General features: G+C 46.5%; 1 pseudogene; it reads right to left on the bottom strand.

Moving 5' to 3' along the window:
* LOC130215755 (sushi, von Willebrand factor type A, EGF and pentraxin domain-containing protein 1-like) overlaps window positions 1-20,789 on the bottom strand; it is a 28,247-nt pseudogene extending 7,458 nt beyond the window's left edge.
* Window positions 20,790-20,925: the final 136 nt, after the last annotated feature.

The following is a 20,925-nucleotide window of genomic DNA, read 5'->3' as shown; positions in this document are numbered from 1 at the left end:
GGGTCTGTGACCCCAGCAGGCTGCCCCAGGGGCCAGCTACTGTCCCTGGGTGGCAGTTTGGGCTCTTGAGGGCCCCTTGTCCTCCAGCTGAAGGGTCTGTGACCCCAGCAGGCTGCCCCAGGGGCCAGCTACTGTCCCTGGGTGGCAGTTTGGGCTCTTGAGGGCCCCTTGTCCTCCAGCTGAAGGGTCTGTGACCCCAGCAGGCTGCCCCAGGGGCCAGCTACTGTCCCTGGGTGGCAGTTTGGGCTCTTGAGGGCCCCTTGTCCTCCAGCTGAAGGGTCTGTGACCCCAGTAGGCTGCCCCAGGGGCCAGCTACTGTCCCTGGGTGGCAGTTTGGGCTCTTGAGGGCCCCTTGTCCTCCAGCTGAAGGGTCTGTGACCCCAGCAGGCTGCCCCAGGGGCCAGCTACTGTCCCTGGGTGGCAGTTTGGGCTCTTGAGGGCCCCTTGTCCTCCAGCTGAAGGGTCTGTGACCCCAGCAGGCTGCCCCAGGGGCCAGCTACTGTCCCTGGGTGGCAGTTTGGGCTCTTGAGGGCCCCTTGTCCTCCAGCTGAAGGGTCTGTGACCCCAGCAGGCTGCCCCAGGGGCCAGCTACTGTCCCTGGGTGGCAGTTTGGGCTCTTGAGGGCCCCTTGTCCTCCAGCTGAAGGGTCTGTGACCCCAGCAGGCTGCCCCAGGGGCCAGCTACTGTCCCTGGGTGGCAGTTTGGGCTCTTGAGGGCCCCTTGTCCTCCAGCTGAAGGGTCTGTGACCCCAGCAGGCTGCCCCAGGGGCCAGCTACTGTCCCTGGGTGGCAGTTTGGGCTCTGAGGGCCCCTTGTCCTCCAGCTGAAGGGTCTGTGACCCCAGCAGGCTGCCCCAGGGGCCAGCTACTGTCCCTGGGTGGCAGTTTGGGCTCTTGAGGGCCCCTTGTCCTCCAGCTGAAGGGTCTGTGACCCCAGCAGGCTGCCCCAGGGGCCAGCTACTGTCCCTGGGTGGCAGTTTGGGCTCTTGAGGGCCCCTTGTCCTCCAGCTGAAGGGTCTGTGACCCCAGCAGGCTGCCCCAGGGGCCAGCTACTGTCCCTGGGTGGCAGTTTGGGCTCTTGAGGGCCCCTTGTCCTCCAGCTGAAGGGTCTGTGACCCCAGCAGGCTGCCCCAGGGGCCAGCTACTGTCCCTGGTGGCAGTTTGGGCTCTTGAGGGCCCCTTGTCCTCCAGCTGAAGGGTCTGTGACCCCAGCAGGCTGCCCCAGGGGCCAGCTACTGTCCCTGGGTGGCAGTTTGGGCTCTTGAGGGCCCCTTGTCCTCCAGCTGAAGGGTCTGTGACCCCAGCAGGCTGCCCCAGGGGCCAGCTACTGTCCCTGGGTGGCAGTTTGGGCTCTTGAGGGCCCCTTGTCCTCCAGCTGAAGGGTCTGTGACCCCAGCAGGCTGCCCCAGGGGCCAGCTACTGTCCCTGGGTGGCAGTTTGGGCTCTTGAGGGCCCCTTGTCCTCCAGCTGAAGGGTCTGTGACCCCAGCAGGCTGCCCCAGGGGCCAGCTACTGTCCCTGGGTGGCAGTTTGGGCTCTTGAGGGCCCCTTGTCCTCCAGCTGAAGGGTCTGTGACCCCAGCAGGCTGCCCCAGGGGCCAGCTACTGTCCCTGGGTGGCAGTTTGGGCTCTTGAGGGCCCCTTGTCCTCCAGCTGAAGGGTCTGTGACCCCAGCAGGCTGCCCCAGGGGCCAGCTACTGTCCCTGGGTGGCAGTTTGGGCTCTTGAGGGCCCCTTGTCCTCCAGCTGAAGGGTCTGTGACCCCAGCAGGCTGCCCCAGGGGCCAGCTACTGTCCCTGGGTGGCAGTTTGGGCTCTTGAGGGCCCCTTGTCCTCCAGCTGAAGGGTCTGTGACCCCAGCAGGCTGCCCCAGGGGCCAGCTACTGTCCCTGGGTGGCAGTTTGGGCTCTTGAGGGCCCCTTGTCCTCCAGCTGAAGGGTCTGTGACCCCAGCAGGCTGCCCCAGGGGCCAGCTACTGTCCCTGGGTGGCAGTTTGGGCTCTTGGAGGGCCCCTTGTCCTCCAGCTGAAGGGTCTGTGACCCAGCAGGCTGCCCCAGGGGCCAGCTACTGTCCCTGGGTGGCAGTTTGGGCTCTTGGAGGGCCCCTTGTCCTCCAGCTGAAGGGTCTGTGACCCCAGCAGGCTGCCCCAGGGGCCAGCTACTGTCCCTGGGTGGCAGTTTGGGCTCTTGAGGGCCCCTTGTCCTCCAGCTGAAGGGTCTGTGACCCAGCAGGCTGCCCCAGGGGCCAGCTACTGTCCCTGGGTGGCAGTTTGGGCTCTTGAGGGCCCCTTGTCCTCCAGCTGAAGGGTCTGTGACCCCAGCAGGCTGCCCCAGGGGCCAGCTACTGTCCCTGGGTGGCAGTTTGGGCTCTTGAGGGCCCCTTGTCCTCCAGCTGAAGGGTCTGTGACCCCAGCAGGCTGCCCCAGGGGCCAGCTACTGTCCCTGGGTGGCAGTTTGGGCTCTTGAGGGCCCCTTGTCCTCCAGCTGAAGGGTCTGTGACCCCAGGGGCTGCCCCAGGGGCCAGCTACTGTCCCTGGGTGGCAGTTTGGGCTCTTGAGGGCCCCTTGTCCTCCAGCTGAAGGGTCTGTGACCCCAGCAGGCTGCCCCAGGGCCAGCTACTGTCCCTGGGTGGCAGTTTGGGCTCTTGAGGGCCCCTTGTCCTCCAGCTGAAGGGTCTGTGACCCCAGCAGGCTGCCCCAGGGGCCAGCTACTGTCCCTGGGTGGCAGTTTGGGCTCTTGAGGGCCCCTTGTCCTCCAGCTGAAGGGTCTGTGACCCCAGAGGCTGCCCCAGGGGCCAGCTACTGTCCCTGGGTGGCAGTTTGGGCTCTTGAGGGCCCCTTGTCCTCCAGCTGAAGGGTCTGTGACCCCAGCAGGCTGCCCCAGGGGCCAGCTACTGTCCCTGGGTGGCAGTTTGGGCTCTTGAGGGCCCCTTGTCCTCCAGCTGAAGGGTCTGTGACCCCAGCTAGGCTGCCCCAGGGGCCAGCTACTGTCCCTGGGTGGCAGTTTGGGCTCTTGAGGGCCCCTTGTCCTCCAGCTGAAGGGTCTGTGACCCCAGCAGGCTGCCCCAGGGGCCAGCTACTGTCCCTGGGTGGCAGTTTGGGCTCTTGAGGGCCCCTTGTCCTCCAGCTGAAGGGTCTGTGACCCCAGCAGGCTGCCCCAGGGGCCAGCTACTGTCCCTGGGTGGCAGTTTGGGCTCTTGAGGGCCCCTTGTCCTCCAGCTGAAGGGTCTGTGACCCCAGCAGGCTGCCCCAGGGGCCAGCTACTGTCCCTGGGTGGCAGTTTGGGCTCTTGAGGGCCCCTTGTCCTCCAGCTGAAGGGTCTGTGACCCCAGCAGGCTGCCCCAGGGGCCAGCTACTGTCCCTGGGTGGCAGTTTGGGCTCTTGAGGGCCCCTTGTCCTCCAGCTGAAGGGTCTGTGACCCCAGCAGGCTGCCCCAGGGGCCAGCTACTGTCCCTGGGTGGCAGTTTGGGCTCTTGAGGGCCCCTTGTCCTCCAGCTGAAGGGTCTGTGACCCCAGCAGGGCTGCCCCAGGGGCCAGCTACTGTCCCTGGGTGGCAGTTTGGGCTCTTGAGGGCCCCTTGTCCTCCAGCTGAAGGGTCTGTGACCCCAGCAGGCTGCCCCAGGGGCCAGCTACTGTCCCTGGGTGGCAGTTTGGGCTCTTGAGGGCCCCTTGTCCTCCAGCTGAAGGGTCTGTGACCCCAGCAGGCTGCCCCAGGGGCCAGCTACTGTCCCTGGGTGGCAGTTTGGGCTCTTGAGGGCCCCTTGTCCTCCAGCTGAAGGGTCTGTGACCCCAGCAGGCTGCCCCAGGGGCCAGCTACTGTCCCTGGGTGGCAGTTTGGGCTCTTGAGGGCCCCTTGTCCTCCAGCTGAAGGGTCTGTGACCCCAGCAGGCTGCCCCAGGGGCCAGCTACTGTCCCTGGGTGGCAGTTTGGGCTCTTGAGGGCCCCTTGTCCTCCAGCTGAAGGGTCTGTGACCCCAGCAGGCTGCCCCAGGGGCCAGCTACTGTCCCTGGGTGGCAGTTTGGGCTCTTGAGGGCCCCTTGTCCTCCAGCTGAAGGGTCTGTGACCCCAGCAGGCTGCCCCAGGGGCCAGCTACTGTCCCTGGGTGGCAGTTTGGGCTCTTGAGGGCCCCTTGTCCTCCAGCTGAAGGGTCTGTGACCCCAGCAGGCTGCCCCAGGGGCCAGCTACTGTCCCTGGGTGGCAGTTTGGGCTCTTGAGGGCCCCTTGTCCTCCAGCTGAAGGGTCTGTGACCCCAGCAGGCTGCCCCAGGGGCCAGCTACTGTCCCTGGGTGGCAGTTTGGGCTCTTGAGGGCCCCTTGTCCTCCAGCTGAAGGGTCTGTGACCCCAGCAGGCTGCCCCAGGGGCCAGCTACTGTCCCTGGGTGGCAGTTTGGGCTCTTGAGGGCCCCTTGTCCTCCAGCTGAAGGGTCTGTGACCCCAGCAGGCTGCCCCAGGGGCCAGCTACTGTCCCTGGGTGGCAGTTTGGGCTCTTGAGGGCCCCTTGTCCTCCAGCTGAAGGGTCTGTGACCCCAGCAGGCTGCCCCAGGGGCCAGCTACTGTCCCTGGGTGGCAGTTTGGGCTCTTGAGGGCCCCTTGTCCTCCAGCTGAAGGGTCTGTGACCCCAGCAGGCTGCCCCAGGGGCCAGCTACTGTCCCTGGGTGGCAGTTTGGGCTCTTGAGGGCCCCTTGTCCTCCAGCTGAAGGGTCTGTGACCCCAGCAGGCTGCCCCAGGGGCCAGCTACTGTCCCTGGGTGGCAGTTTGGGCTCTTGAGGGCCCCTTGTCCTCCAGCTGAAGGGTCTGTGACCCCAGCAGGCTGCCCCAGGGGCCAGCTACTGTCCCTGGGTGGCAGTTTGGGCTCTTGAGGGCCCCTTGTCCTCCAGCTGAAGGGTCTGTGACCCCAGCAGGCTGCCCCAGGGGCCAGCTACTGTCCCTGGGTGGCAGTTTGGGCTCTTGAGGGCCCCTTGTCCTCCAGCTGAAGGGTCTGTGACCCCAGCAGGCTGCCCCAGGGGCCAGCTACTGTCCCTGGGTGGCAGTTTGGGCTCTTGAGGGCCCCTTGTCCTCCAGCTGAAGGGTCTGTGACCCCAGCAGGCTGCCCCAGGGGCCAGCTACTGTCCCTGGGTGGCAGTTTGGGCTCTTGAGGGCCCCTTGTCCTCCAGCTGAAGGGTCTGTGACCCCAGCAGGCTGCCCCAGGGGCCAGCTACTGTCCCTGGGTGGCAGTTTGGGCTCTTGAGGGCCCCTTGTCCTCCAGCTGAAGGGTCTGTGACCCCAGCAGGCTGCCCCAGGGGCCAGCTACTGTCCCTGGGTGGCAGTTTGGGCTCTTGAGGGCCCCTTGTCCTCCAGCTGAAGGGTCTGTGACCCCAGCAGGCTGCCCCAGGGGCCAGCTACTGTCCCTGGGTGGCAGTTTGGGCTCTTGAGGGCCCCTTGTCCTCCAGCTGAAGGGTCTGTGACCCCAGCAGGCTGCCCCAGGGGCCAGCTACTGTCCCTGGGTGGCAGTTTGGGCTCTTGAGGGCCCCTTGTCCTCCAGCTGAAGGGTCTGTGACCCCAGCAGGCTGCCCCAGGGGCCAGCTACTGTCCCTGGGTGGCAGTTTGGGCTCTTGAGGGCCCCTTGTCCTCCAGCTGAAGGGTCTGTGACCCCAGCAGGCTGCCCCAGGGGCCAGCTACTGTCCCTGGGTGGCAGTTTGGGCTCTTGAGGGCCCCTTGTCCTCCAGCTGAAGGGTCTGTGACCCCAGCAGGCTGCCCCAGGGGCCAGCTACTGTCCCTGGGTGGCAGTTTGGGCTCTTGAGGGCCCCTTGTCCTCCAGCTGAAGGGTCTGTGACCCCAGCAGGCTGCCCCAGGGGCCAGCTACTGTCCCTGGGTGGCAGTTTGGGCTCTTGAGGGCCCCTTGTCCTCCAGCTGAAGGGTCTGTGACCCCAGCAGGCTGCCCCAGGGGCCAGCTACTGTCCCTGGGTGGCAGTTTGGGCTCTTGAGGGCCCCTTGTCCTCCAGCTGAAGGGTCTGTGACCCCAGCAGGCTGCCCCAGGGGCCAGCTACTGTCCCTGGGTGGCAGTTTGGGCTCTTGAGGGCCCCTTGTCCTCCAGCTGAAGGGTCTGTGACCCCAGCAGGCTGCCCCAGGGGCCAGCTACTGTCCCTGGGTGGCAGTTTGGGCTCTTGAGGGCCCCTTGTCCTCCAGCTGAAGGGTCTGTGACCCCAGCAGGCTGCCCCAGGGGCCAGCTACTGTCCCTGGGTGGCAGTTTGGGCTCTTGAGGGCCCCTTGTCCTCCAGCTGAAGGGTCTGTGACCCCAGTGGGCTGCCCCAGGGGCCAGCTACTGTCCCTGGGTGGCAGTTTGGGCTCTTGAGGGCCCCTTGTCCTCCAGCTGAAGGGTCTGTGACCCCAGCAGGCTGCCCCAGGGGCCAGCTACTGTCCCTGGATGGCAGTTTGGCTCTTGAGGGCCCCTTGTCCTCCAGCTGAAGGGTCTGTGACCCCAGCAGGCTGCCCCAGGGGCCAGCTACTGTCCCTGGGATGGCAGTTTGGGCTCTTGAGGGCCCCTTGTCCTCCAGCTGAAGGGTCTGTGATCCCCAGCAGGCTGCCCCAGGGGCCAGCTACTATCCCTGGGTGACAGTTTGGGCTCTTGAGGGCCCATTGTCCTCCAGCTGCAGGGTCTGTGACCCCAGACAGGCTGCCCCAGGGGCCAGCCACTGTCCCTGGGTTGCAGTTTGGGCTCTTGAGGGCCCCTTGTCCCTCCAGCTGCAGGGTCTGGTGACCCCAGCGGGCTGCCCCAGGGGCCAGCTACTGTCCCTGGATGGCAGTTTGGGCTCTTTGGGGCCCCTTGTCCTTCCTAGCTGCAGGGTCTGGGACCCAGGCAGGCTGCCACAGGGAAGGTCACAGCAAGAAGGTCAATGGTTTGAGCCTCAGTTGGCGTTTCTGTGTGGAGTTTGCATGTTCTCCCTGCGTTTGCGTGGGTTTCCTCCGTGTGCTCTGGTTTCCCCCCCACAGGCTAAAGACATGCGGTAGAGGTGAATTGGGTAGGCTAAATTGTGCGTAGTGTATGTATGTGTGCGAATGAGTGTGTATTGGTTTCCCAGTGATGGGTTGTGGCTGGAAGGGCATCCGCTGCGTGAAACATATGCTGGATCTTTCTGCTGTGGCAACCCCAGAATAATAAAGGGACTAAGCCAAAAAGAAAATGAATGATAAACTAAATATATTTTTTCTAAAACCTTACGAAATTTAGTCGACTAAAACTAAAATGATTCAGAACACTAAAATATGACTAAAACTAAAGTGGAAAAAGACTAAGACTAAAAACTAAATCGAAATTTTCTGTCAAAATGAACACTGTAAACAAGTATGCAGTAATTATTTTGCTAGCAATAATTTTTTAGTTCAGCAAGATTTTAATATAGTACAGTAAATAGAATACAAGAATCATGTTTGTTGCAACAATAAAACACAAACTTAGTCAATGTGTTTTAATTCTTCAGTTAATGGTTGAAGAAATATGTAGACTTAGCATAAATTAAAGGTAACCATTCTGTTCCGAGTACAGTAGCTGATTATGAATGAATGAGTTTCCAAACTTATACATAAACATGGTCGTGCGTCTGTCCATCTTTATTCTTTTGAAGAATCTTCACTTCTTTTTTCAAGAGACTGTAAAAATACAGTACAGTTATTTAATATTCATCAGTTTACTTAATGAAATTATATTACTGTATGTTAAAACATGTTTAAACATAGATTTGAATTTAAATAACCATTCTCAATAGTTATTGCTGAAATGTATATCTGTTACCTTAGTCACAACTTTTAAGGGGTATCTTGTGTATCACCTGATTAAAAACAACAACATAAAAACATGTAAATACACTGAATAAATCAAAGTGAGAAAGAAGCAATTTTACTCACAACTTTGGTCAAACTGTAGATTCCCATTAGAAGAAGACATGTCCACATACGCTTTCATCTCACTTCCTGTAGTCCATTCATCTCTACAGTTAGGTCTATATGTGTCTGCATGCTTTATATAGACCTTTTCCTTAGAAAGCTGTAGATTGTACTTCTCCACAATCTTATCAATTTCACAAGGTTCTGTATAAGAAACAACATCCGGTGATTAAACATAACCTAGAAAACAGGACAAAACCTTAACAAAATATGATCTAGTGACTCACTTAGACATTTCGGGGGAGTTTCCCATATCCCACTCACACACTTATAATTCTCCTGCTGCTTGTCAAGCACAAAGAAAGACTGGCAGGTGTAGGAAACTGCGGTGATCACATTATCAGCAGTTTTTACTGATGGCAACGCAGAGGTGTATGAGAAGGAGATGAGAGAGCACGAGAGAGACGTGAGACGCAATTGTTCAGTTTTTTAATATGTTCTGAAGCGCAGTGATACACAAAGAGTTTTGAAAAGAGATTTTTGCGTCAGGAGAGGGCTAATACTACCGTGAGAGACTGAAGACGGCAGATAGCGGATGTTCGACTGATAGTGTCATCGGATGGAGAACGGTGTGTGAGCTGATATCACGAGGGTTTCTGAGCCATGAGTTTTGTTCTGAGCACCATTGTTTTGTGTCATCTGAACTGTGTGCATTTTTTTTGAGTCCTGCTGCCTTCCAGAGCTGCTGATAAAACGTAGTTTGTAGCCAAAGACATTAATTTCTCTCTCCACGTTGGTTAAGTGCACCCATTCGTGTGCGAGGGCATTTGTATGAACTGTATGTTAACAGCGCAAACCATTCCTGAATTATTTTTGGATTTTTTTTTTATTTTTGGATGTTTTTTGAAGTGACTGACATGCGTTTCTGTTTGAGTTTTGCCCTTGGAAGCTTTTCTTTTTGAGACCTGTGCTGTGCTTGATATGAAAAAGCTACAGCATTTTTCTTTTTACACCACCAGTGTTTTCTTAATACTATAATTACCCTGCCAACCCGACGTCATCTTCTTGCAGTCCTGCCTGAGTCGTTTATTGAAGTCATCACAAGTCATCTCAAGTCATCACACCATATTCATCGTTGCTTCGGGCTGGTACCAACTTCTTTACACACACACACACACATACACACACACACACACACACACACACGCACACACACACACACACACACACACACACACACAAACTTTTACTGCTTCACTGATATATATACACTGCATTGAACTGAGTTGTTTTGCTTTGAGGACTGAATCACATGAGTTGTTCATAAGATACTTTTGTAAATCAATTGAGTGAATTTTTTGGGATTTAAAGAGTTTATCTGAACTGAGTCAAAGGTTATTTCAAGGTTCATTTAAACTGAGTCAGGTTATTTCAAGGTTTATTTAAACTGAGTCAGGTTATTTCAAGGTTTATTTAAACTGAGTCAGGTTATTTCAAGGTTTATTTCAACTGAGTCAAAGGTTCTATTAGAGCTCATTCAGAGTGAATCATTTGAGTTGAACATAAAGAGTCATTTATATAGTACAGAGGTTTAGGTCATTCAGAGTGATTTGTGAAATTAATTTGTGTGCTTTGGTATTGAAACTATTTAATTTAGGAAGATTGTTTGGTGAGTTAAACCGGGATTTAACATTACAACTGTGAACATCTGTTATCTGTTTTTTTTTTTTGTGTGTTGCATTAATTATTTAAATATACATTATCCATTTAGAAAATTCCTAACAAAGAAAAGAATAAATTAATAGTTAATTGATTTTATGGTCATCATTCATTTGTTCTACTTACCTTGGAGTAGGGGCGTCTCACACACTGTTAGGTTTAGGGGAGTAGGAATGTGAATTACTTCTTTCACCTCGCTTAAAATACTTCGGGTTGGCCACCATACTGATACTTACTTACCTGAAGCCCACTTTTCTAATTCCTGTAGTTTTCAACATAACTGTGTGGGCAAAATAAATACACAAATATAGTGCACATTGAGACTAAAAGCACCAGAAGTGGGGACTGAGATCATTTCACTTCTAGGTCTTCCAGGGTCACACACAATAATTCTCCCCTACAGGGCGGGACTTATAGCCCATTACATAGGACTTTGTAGCAACTCACTTCTGCAGTCAAACTTTTCGTTCCATTGTCCATTTTGACACATCAAAGCTCCATCCGGAATTTGATTGTATGGTTCATTACACATGTATCTCAGAATTGCTGTACATACTTTTTTCATTGAACAGTGTGATATACTGCAAGTTCTTTGTTGGTTGGAGACATTCAATTGTTCCTAAAAGTACAATTCAATAAAATTATAGCATACTAACAATTTTAATGCACTTAAGTCAAATAAACACTGTTACTCTACCTACTGTCCTGCAAATGTAACAATAAATGAAATTTCCAAGCTGAAACTAGAAATGCAATTGTTTTCCTTTCCACTAATATTTTGAGTTGTAGTATTTGGACAAATTATTAATTAACACACACACACACACACACACACACACACACACACACACACACACACACACACACACACACACACACACACACACACAGCTAATCACAGGCACGTTTTGTTAAATAACATAAAATGTTTCTACAAATAAACACAAAGTGGAACATTTCAGTACCTCCACATTGTGGAAATGGGTAATTCCATCTGCCATCTGGCTGGCATTTAATTGCGAATTGGCCAGAAAACCTCATGTTGTCAACAGTGCATATAAACACCAAGATATGTCCAGTTTTATAAGGTGAAGAGATGGTTGGGTATCCAAATACAATTGTAATGTTTTTGAGTTCTTGCTCCTGACAGGTACCATCTGTATATATAAAAAAAGAACAGTTCTTTGTAATCTTGTAGTAACACTATGTACTACACTATGTGCTATGTAGAGAAATAAACATCTACATTAATCATCAATGGATCTTGATTTCCCCCTTAAAGGTTTTCTTGACGAAACAAAAACAAAAAAACAATGCACAATAATGAGTCCTAGGGTAATGAGCTGGCCGATAAGGGTGGGGTGCAGATTCATGAGGGCAAACAGGACAGGGTCAGATATGTGAAGGTCTCAAGTATCCACTTGGATCCAAAAACCCGAGACCCGATTAGGTCCAAAACTTTGACGTGTGCCTAGGACAGGCATGGGCAAACTCGATCCTCGAGGGCCGGTGTACCTGGAGAGTTTTGCTCCAACACTAATCAAACACACCTGAACACCCTAATTAGTGTATTCAAGATCACTAGAAAGCTACAAGCAGGTGTGTTTGATTAGGGTTGGTGCAAAACTATGCAGGGTCACCGGCCCTCCAGGATCTAGTTTGCCCATGCCTGCCCTAGGACATGGTTTGTTGTGTTGGGTAATTAAAAGTTAATGTGCTTTTCCAAATAGACCTGATCAGACCTGATCTCTTTAACAGAGTGTCTATTTAGCCTACAATAAATGTTTCATCAAAGTGATCATCACTTCTGACTGATTGACATTTAGGAATTTCAATGTGTTCCTGCGTATTTGTGTTAAGTGCATGTAAAAATGGATCACATCTTGGTAAAATCACACACTCAGATTCATCTTATGGTTATGAGATCCACCTGGAAATCACCAGAGATGAGGTAAACAGTATTGAAGAGAACACCAGTGAATTGAAACAACCCATTTAATAAAAATAATTTTTTAAAAAAATCTTTTTTTTAACTTTACTGATCACAATTGAAAGAAGAGCTTAGAAATTAATTGTAGCGATAATGCAGGCAATAACAATAAATTCAATAAATGTATTAAAAGTGGCAAATCAGCATAACACTGGGAATGTTTCATTGTTTTGGAAATGTTATTGACAGAATGAAGAATACAGAAGTATAAAGTGGGTTTTAGACAGTGTGTGTGAGGAGGATTGTTCAAGTAGCAGTCATTTACATCACTCAAAAATAATATTAACTGATCAAAAATTACTTGTAAAATATTTAAATGGCAATACCAAAAACTTTCAATGATTCATTCATTCATTCATTCTTCACGGCTTAGTCCTTTTACTGTCAATGATTTGAGAGTAAATTATTTTGTGGATTTAACTCATATAAAGTGATGACATTGGTTCTGAAAACAGATCATTACTGTATATTAGATAAGATTAGATTAGATTCAACTTTATTGTCATTATACATGTACAAGTACAAAGCAACGAAATGCAGTTTCGGTCTAACCAGCAGTGCAATAGCAGCAAGTACAGGATACAGGTATAAGTTATAAAGTGCAGTTATAGAAAAAATATGGTCATATTTACAGATGGATGTACTATGAACATTATATACAGGTTGTATTAGCTATGAACATATTTACAATAAATGAATATATGTACAGGTTGCTATTAATAGCAGAAGTGTGCAGACAGATAAACATAATTACAAATGTCCATGTGCAGTGGGTATGTACAGTTCAAATAAGTGAATCAGAGAAAACAGGAGAGAAAACAGTCTGTGAGCAGGGTGAGAGGTGTCCTTAAGAATACTGCGTGCTCGGCGCAAACAGTGTTTCTTTTGGATATCCTCTCTGGCTGGCAGTGTAGTCCTTGTGATGCGTTGGGTAGTTTTCACCACCCGCTGCAGTGCCTTACGCTCAGCAACAGAGCAGCTTCCATACCAGACTGTGACGCAGTTGGTCAGGATGCTTTCTATTGTGCAGCGGTAGAAGTTCACCAAGACAGCTGATAAAAGCTGGTTTTTCTTAAGTTGCCTCAAGAAGAATAGGCACTGGTGAGCCTTCTTGACCAGGCTGGAGGTGTTGGTGGTCCAGGAAAGGTCCTTTGAGATGTGGGTCCCCAGGAACTTGAAGGATGAGACAGGCTCAATGGCCATCCCATTAATGTGGATGGGATCATGTGAGCCTGTTTGTCCCTTCCTGAAGTCCACAATGAGCTCCTTGGTCTTGTTGGTGTTAGGGAGCAGATTATTGTCGGTGCACCAAGTGGCCAGATGCTGTATCTCCTCCCTGTACAGTTGAAACCAGAAGTTTACATACACTCTAAAAAAGGAACATAACTATTTTTTTTTTTTTGTAAATGTCTGATGTTAAATCATACTAAACATTTACAATTTTAAATCTGTTAGGATTAGCTAAATCCTAAACCTTAATTTCTAGACAATCAAAAGTTTACATATATTTCCTTGGTATTTTTTTTAGCTTTGCTTTTAAATGTTTTGGGTATCCTTCCACAAGCTTCTCACAATAGTTTGAAGTAATTTTGGCTCATTCCTTCAGACAGAATTGGTGTAACTGAGTCAGATTTGTAGGCGGTAAGCTTTTTCAACTCTGCCAAAAAATTTTCTATAGGATTGAGCTCAGGGCTTTGTGATGGCCACTCCAAAACATTCACTCTGTTGTCCTTAAAGCGCATTTTAACTAATTTGACAGTATGCTTAGGGTCATGGTCTGTTTGGAAGACCCATTTGTGGCCAAGTTTTAATGTCCTGGCTGATGTCTTGAGATGTTTCTTCAGTATGTCTACATAATGTTCTTCATGATGCCATCTATGCTGTGAAGTGGACCAGTCCCTCCTGCACCAAAACAGCCCCACAACATGATGCTGCCGCCCCCATACTTCACAGTTGGGATGGTGTTCCTAGGCTTGTAAGCTTTCCCCTTTGTCCTCCAAATGTCATTATGGCCATTATAGCCAAACAAATCAATCTTTGTTCCAGCAGACCACAGGACATGTCTCCAAAAATTTGTCTTTTTCTCAGTGAAATTTAGAAAATTGTAATCTGGCTTTATTTTGTTGATTCTGGCTTGTTGATTTTCCCATGTTGTCACACAAGGAAGCAGTGTGTTTGAGGGCTTCCTTAAATACTGTTCTACAGTTGTGCCTCCAATTAACTCAAATGTTGTCAATTAGCCAATCAGAAACTTCCAAAACCTTGACACCATCACCTGAGCATTTTCAGAGGCATACTAATCTTATTGTATGCAAAATTTTGACTTTTAAGAAAAATTATAACAATTTCTCAAAAAAATCTCTCTCATTATTCTGCTATTAAGCATAACAAAAACAAATTTAAATAATCCCAACTTACCCAAAAGAGAAAAAGTTTAGTCACATTAACATCTGACTTTTTTAAAAATGGTTATTTGCCTTTACAAACAGTGTGTGTAAACGTCTGGTTTCCACTGTATTTAGGGTTACTCTTATGCCTTTTTTTGTGTATGTGCTTTACTGTAGCTGTAACATACCAGTACATTGCTGTATGCCTGTCCATTGGCCCTGATGATTACAGGTGATTCGTACAAGCTCCTCTGGTTCAAATCCAGGCTGACATTTGTACACGATTACTGAAAAGACTTTGTAGGTTGGTTTCTGATTTGCCACAATCTCTGCATTTGGGATTTTTGGAGGCTCACACATAATTTCTGAATTAATAAAATATAAATAAATAAAATAAGAAACATGATCATATAACTGATAAGATGTGAGCAGCAAAGTTCTTTTTAATCTTATTGTTAGATTTAACAGCAGGCCTATAGAGACAAAAAACACTGAAACATACCAGTGCATTGCCGTATGCCTGACCATTGACCCGGGGATATACAGTTGATTTGTACAGTGCCCTGTGGTTCAAATCCAGATTGACATTCATATTGTATTGCTGCATTGAGTTTGTACTTTGATTTCTGACCTCTTGTGATTTTCGCATTTTGGAGATCAGGCGCTGCACAGACGATTTATGTAAAACAACTCATAGTAAGTCAAATTTGCTGAAGAATCATTTGAACAAATTGTGTGACTTAACAGCAGGACATACCAGCACACAGTGGTTTTGGTGTGAATTCATTTCGTGTTCATGTGGCCACTTCTGCCTTATTATAATAGCCCCAATAACAGTTATAAGATTTTGTTTCTTCCAGTTTCCAAGTTCTCCAAAAGTAGGTGGACACATGCTGGTCACGTGATGGAGGTTCACATGTAATCACTGAAACAAGATTTGAGATCTTTTAAACACATGCAGTAAATAACCAAATCCAAAAATGTTTCTCTAATCTTAACTTCACAAACAGGATTAGAGTCCCATGTCCCATCATCTTGACATGTAAATGTTCTTCTGTTTTTTTTTTTTTTAACTAAACCAGGGTTTTTCAGTGCAGGTGATTGTCACACTTTCTCCAGCTCTGAAAATAGTTTTTCCTTTTGGGATGACCCTTTTTTACCTCAAAGTTTGATGTAAGCTCACAAGTTACAGCTGTAAAGGATGTAATTATGCTAATCAAAAGGTCTGAAAAAATGGATTTGAATGTTGTGTGTTTATTAAGTCGTTTATTAAGTGCAAATACATATGATAAATTGTATACTCTGCCATTTTGTTCGCTCTATGAAAAGCTCCTGGTACTGTTGATTAGTGGGCACTTTTGTGTATTATTTCAGTATTTCAGTTCATGTGTGACACCACTTATGTTATATGATTAGCTGATGAAATGCTTCTCTGGTTTAATTATTTTTTTTAGACAGTTGACTTAAAACAAGACAAAAGCTAAAAATAAGAATTCTTTTGTTTTGTTTCAGGTTTACCATCACATTCAGAGTGCAGAGTCCAGCCATGTGAGGTACATCTTGGGAGTGGCACCACATCAACAACTTCTCCATTTGGTATATCATGTGCAGTGCATGTTATCTCTTTGAATAATTGATAAATTATTAAAATATATATATTTACAAACACAATATATTGGTTTAAAAATATTGGTATATTGGTCTAACTACAAAATAATTAAAACAAATGTAAGTCACTGGTAATTTTCAGCATCAAAAGTTGTCAAACTGATCAATGTCTCGTAATGCAGTTTGAAAAGTGTAAATAAATTGTAAACACCCATCAATCATGAGCTACATGCAGCTTTTAATTAACAGAATAATATAGATTTTTTACAGTGCCAGTAAATCCTGTTTAGCAGCTAAATTGTACTGCATCACATTCAGCATAAGAAGCTTCTGAATATAAATATTGATATTTTATTTAAAACAATATAACTCACCTTGACCTTGCACAAATGTAACAGGAAGAAGGAACCAGCCAAAGCTGATGATTTGTATAGAAACTCTCATTTTCAGCTCATCTCATGACGGACTGTAGGTTTTGGTTTTCCTCACAGTTTGTAAAATGTTGGATCAAAAAGTTAATCATTTACTAGAATCAAAAGGAGGACTCCATACCAGATCACTCTGTGACCGTGCATTTAAAAAAAAGAGAATATATTTTTATCTGATGTTGTCAGTGAAGTTGCTTGAATTAATGCATATCATGAGTTCATGTTCAAGCTTCGGGAAGTACATTACTTTATGTAAGCCAAGGATTTTTAAGCAAACTTTTTTTTTTTGAGTTCTCTTAAAATGAAGCCAACGGAGACAAACTAAATGACAAGTTTTTATCCTCCTTGTTATAGATACGAGTGGATGAAAATACCAAAAGAAAATACTAAAAGAAATACAAAAAGATAGGATAATTGTTGATTTGAGAGTAGCAGGAACTTGAATTGTGACCTAGATGTTAATTCAATTATTATTCATTAACAAAAACAGTAGTAGCATTTATCATCGAGTAAAACAACATCACCACCATTTTTAATATATTTATATAGATTTATTTTTTATGTGTATATACAGTTGAAGTCAGAATTATAAACCCCCCTGAATTATTAGCCCCCCTGTTTATTTTTTCCCCCAATTTCGGTTTAATGGAGAGCAGATTTTTTTCAGCACATTTCTAAACATAATAGTTTTAATAACTTATTTCTAATAACTGATTTATCTTTGCCATGATGACAGTAAATAATATTTAACTAGATATTTTTCAAGACACTTCTATACAGCTTAAAGTGACTTTTTAAGGCTTAACTAGGTTCATTATGTTAGCTAGGCTAGTTAGGATAATGATACAAGTTATTGTATAACGATGGTTTGTTTTGTAGAATATCAGAAAAAATATAGCTTAAAGGGGTTAATAATTTTGACTTTAAAATGGTTTGTAAAAAATTCAAAACTGCTTTTATTCTAACCAAAATAAAACAAATAAGATTTTCTCCAGAAGCAAAAATAGTATCAGATATACTGTGAAAATTTTCCTGCTCTGTTAAACATCATTTGGGAAATATTTAAAAAGGGGGCTAAAAATTCTAACTGTATATATGATGCATTCACAACAAGACAGATGAAACATGAATATTCCACTATTTCACATTTCTGCCAATAGTTCCCATTTGTTGTTAATAATAACAATAATATATATATATATATATATATATATATATATATATATATATATATATATATATATATATATATATATATATATATATAGGAGTTGATGTTTTGTGGAAGGAGATACATTTAACCTGATACAGTAATGTTTCATTTGACTTTCAACTTTTGTGACATCTCAGAGAGCTCTGCAATGAACTTTTTGTTTAGTGGCCAAGTAAAAGACTGGTCCAGCAAAATCCATTTGCTCTAGTTTGCACTGGTAAATAGTCTGTGCGGTCTGGAGTTCCTGGTTTCAGTAGTGCTTTTTTTTTTATTATTATTATTATTATTCCAATAAAGAGAGGAAGAAAAATGTAAACTTAAAATGTTGTCATGCTGTATGACCAACTTTATATCAGTGGCTTGGGATGGTCTGTAACAATATTCAAAGGCCAAATAATAAATGTTTTAGGGCCATGGTTAATTATTCATATTTTTTTTATTCAAAGAATAATTTAGAGCTTGGCTAAAACTAAAAAACCCACATAAACATTAAAATGTGATGCAGTTAAGTTAAGTTTTTTAAGTAAAATTGTATTAAATTAAGAAGTAATGATTTATAAAACTAAACGTTTCTTCACAAAAGAAATATGTAAACAAGACATAATAGAGGCTTATTGTAGGGTCCATTTTGTCTTGTTTTAAACAGTTTTAAAAGTCAACTCGAGACTTTTGCCAAGTTTGCTGAGGCCCTCTAGTGGACGCCAGGGACCTGATGGAGAACATTTGACCTAGAAAATCCTCATCTCACACTGAAAAAAATATGTTTGTCTTTCGTTGTTGACAGTAAAAGCTTAATGTCACTTACTGGATCTTGCATTGTAGACGCTTGGTAAACATTGATATGTTCAACTTTAAGGTCTGGTGATTCATATGTCAATAGTTTCCAGATGATAGCGGAGTGTTCAATTTCAAAATCTGAGGTTTTACAGTTTTTTTCCATTCCTTTACACTAATTTGTGTGATTTTTATTCATTTTAGCAATTAAATGGCAACATCATTATTATTACTATTATTATTATTATTCTCTTTATTCTCCATTTCCACCTGGGGATACTCTTCCCGAGGCCCTCAGACTATGCAGAATCACTGATTCAATCCAAGACCAACGACGAGATGATCCCAAGGTTTCCATATCCTGGACCAGGCCGTATCCTGAGCAGCTGCTGTGGTGGTCATGGAGGAGTGGAACATGAGACTGATTCCTGTGACACGCCAGAGATAGACGAGTCTTCGCTGAGGCCAGCTTCCAGCCTCCGCCACTGAGACTGCAGCTCTGCACAAGATGTTTGGCCAGCGGAGAAATTAAAATGGTCGTGCCCAACTGAGTCTGGTTTCTCTCAAGGTTTTTTTTCTTCACTTTCGCCAATTAGTGAAGGTTTTTTTCCCTCTCCGCTGTCGCCACTGGCTTGCATGGTTCGGGATCTGTAGAGCTGCGCATCGTTGGATTTGCTCTTCAGTGTTTGGACTCTCAGTAGTGATTATTAAACCACACTGAACTGAGCTAAACTGAACTGAACTTAAACACTGAAAACTGAACTACACTGTTCCAATTTACTTTGACCTTTTATGTGAAGCTGCTTTGACACAATCTACATTGTATAAGTGCTATACAAATAAAGGTGAATTGAATTGAATTGAACATGATTGTAGCAGATGTTATGCATTAAGCATTTGTGTACGCCCGTTACTAACTGGGGGTTGTTAAGAGGTGTATAAAAGTCCATCTGAGAATAGTGGAAGTTGCGTCATCGTCCAGCTGACTCGCTGTGGTGGATGTGTCGCTGCCGTTTATCTGGTATGTAGCGGCTGTTTAAGCCGGTAGCATAAACAGCCGTTGGTAGCTACTCTTAGGTAGTCTCATTTTTGATGCCTCTGTGAGCCCATTTAATATATGTGATTGTTGTATTTTGTTAATGTTTTGCCATTTTTCTAATTGTGGTTTTCTTCTTTCCCTAGGAGCTGGGGGTGTCTAGTACAGGCAGTCAGGCCATTGTGTGGTGTGACTTGTTTCTATTAATTAGCCTTTTTCCCACTTGTGTGCATTGAAGTTCACTGTGTGGTGTTTTGAATCTAAAAGTGTGCACATGTGAATCTGTGGGTCATTTTGGGCCCAGTGCCTAGCCTGCCCGACTGTGGTAAGCCTCAGCTCCTCTGGATGGATAAGGATTTATTTTTTTTGTGATTGCCTCCACTGGTGCTGTTTTAAAAAAGAGTGCATGTGCCTGTCTTTTAATATTTGTGGTCCAAAGATAATTGAATTGGAATAAAAAAAAAACTATTTTTCTATATCCACGTCTCATTGTCTTTGTCAGAGGTACGAACCTGTATTTTATGTCCCGGGTAATGTACTGGGTTGCGTAGTCGAGCTCTAATTGTGTTAATTTGGCCAGTAATTGTATTGGTCTACCAACCAACAAAAAGCTTTATCCCCCCCTTCGCGCCACACTTGGCGTAGTCGGCAGGATTTCTTCTGACATTTTGTGCTGTGACGTGAGCAAAACAGCAGTATTCAAGCGTGGTTGCTGAACCCAGTAGGTAAGGGTCTTTATATCTTTTTTCCATCTTTAAAGTTCATTTTTCTCTCACCATGGAAGATGAACTACAAGAGTTGCAAGAATTAGTAGTTCAGCTAAAAGCTGATAAGAATGCGGCAGGAACAGCCCCAAGCTAGCTTCCCAGGCCCTAGTGTTGATCCCCTAATGTGTCTGTTCCCTCAGCTATCGGTCTGCTCAGGTGCGGGAAGATCCAAAACAAATTATCGCTACTTAACCGTAACTGTACTAAAGAATTGTACGGTTGTTCTCAATCATATATTGCTTTACAGGAGGTATTCTTCTCTAGAAGACAACAGTGAGTCACTGGCCCTCTTGAGTCTTCTAGAGAAGGTGAAGTCACCAAACGTAATAACAAATGCTAAAATTCTTTTGCGAGATCAATTTGTTGAACATGTTCTTGATAGCACTCTTCGCTGTGAGTTGACACAGCTAGTGTATCGCCTGCCCTCTAGTACTCTGCTAGATGTGCATAAAGAGCCTATCAGGTGGGAGAGGGAGGGTATGCCTAAGGGTGTTAGGGGTCGCAGTCATTCCGTTCCATTAGCCTATGGGTTCCAATATGGAGTCGGCTCAATACGGCTCATTTTACTGGGCAATAATCCCCAACAGTCTGAAATGAGTGATTTGAGGGAGATTTTAAAATCACAGCAAGAGCAGCTTAACCAGCTCACTTAGAGCATCGCTCTGCTGCGTGAACCCCTCGTGGTCCTCGGTTGGGTCGTAATGATTCTGTAATATGTAGGAGATGTCAAAAACGTGGTAATTTGCAAGGGAATGTGAGGGGTAGTGTGTTCCTTTGCGCCCTCCTCTACCAGACCGAACAGACACCAGAGTTCCGAAGAAACCCACGTCAGGTGTCGGAAAACTAGCTTCCGCCGTGTTGTTGAGTCGCAGCACAGGTGGGGGAGATGCAGGATCAGTGTTGTGTAGGGATGGTTTTATACCAAACTTAATGCTGTCTTGTCCCCAGTTGGTGGTAGTTATGGATGGGGTGTCTGTGCCGTGCCTGGTGGACACTGGCTTAATGGTGTCTACCATCACGGAAAGTTGTTTCCGTGAAAGTTTTGAGCCATGGGACCAGGAATGGCTCAAATCCTGTCAGTGGTTGCAGCTTAGGGCTGCTAATGGGTTGTCTATTGCTTATATAGGGTATATTTAATTAGATGTAGAACTG

Source organism: Danio aesculapii, chromosome 22 (genome assembly GCF_903798145.1).
Source record: "Danio aesculapii chromosome 22, fDanAes4.1, whole genome shotgun sequence".
In the NCBI taxonomy this organism is placed as follows: Eukaryota; Metazoa; Chordata; class Actinopteri; order Cypriniformes; family Danionidae; genus Danio; species Danio aesculapii.
Note: the sequence above shows the minus strand (reverse complement) of the source record. Positions and strands in the feature narration are given on the sequence as shown.